This window comes from Culex quinquefasciatus, chromosome 2 (assembly GCF_015732765.1).
Source record: "Culex quinquefasciatus strain JHB chromosome 2, VPISU_Cqui_1.0_pri_paternal, whole genome shotgun sequence".
In the NCBI taxonomy this organism is placed as follows: domain Eukaryota; kingdom Metazoa; phylum Arthropoda; class Insecta; order Diptera; family Culicidae; genus Culex; species Culex quinquefasciatus.
In genome coordinates this window covers 222,197,261-222,198,101 of record NC_051862.1, presented here as the reverse complement: position 1 = coordinate 222,198,101, position 841 = coordinate 222,197,261, and positions in this window count along the sequence as shown.

Here is an 841-nt window from a genome sequence, read left to right as displayed (position 1 = left end):
TTAATCGGCTCTCTTAAACTTCCCTGCAGCAGCGAAAACGAAACTATTGGCACTACGCCCCCCGGGGCATGGCCTTCCTCTAACGTGGGATTTCTGCTCCAGCGTCTCTGACGAGACAGGAGAAACCGGGACCGACGTTTTACTTCACCATCCGATAGAAGCTCAGTGGATAAGGCGGGAATCGAACCCGCGTCTCATAGCATCATCGGGATCGGCAGCCGAAGCCGCTACCCCTGCGCCACGAGACCCAGCAGCAGCTCTTGCCCCGAAACATCCTTCTTTAAAGCTAAAATTGTACGTTTTTCGCAGAAAAAAGGGAACAAAACCCTCAACTCATCGTAGCTCCCCCGACTTTCCCAGCCCCATCTATCCGTTAACCTTCACCCTCTCCACTCACAGCTTCCCCTCGTGCAAGCAATGCATCGTCATCCTGCCAACCGACCCGAAAAACCACGATCTCTCTCAACAAATTTCCCGTTTTTCCCACCCACACAGCCTCGCGCACTCGGAGATAAACGTCAGAAAAGCTTCCAAAACCGACCACTTTCGCCCCTTGGAGCGCTGTCCCGATCGCAAGGATGACTTGATGTCCTGAAGCACTCTCGCCAAAATTGGCGCTCGCTCCCAAAAGCCGAGAGCAGATTTCTCGGAACTGCCGAGACTTAATCAAATTGACGCTGTGGCGGAAAACGGGAAAATCTTTCCACTCGGTTGTGGAAAATTTTTCGTGACGCCACGAAAGTCGCGGAAGCTCGGAAAATTCGCTCCCGCTCTCACCGGAGCAGTGATTTCTCGTGAGAGAGCAGCGCCTACTTGGGTGGAAAAGTCACCAGAACCATAA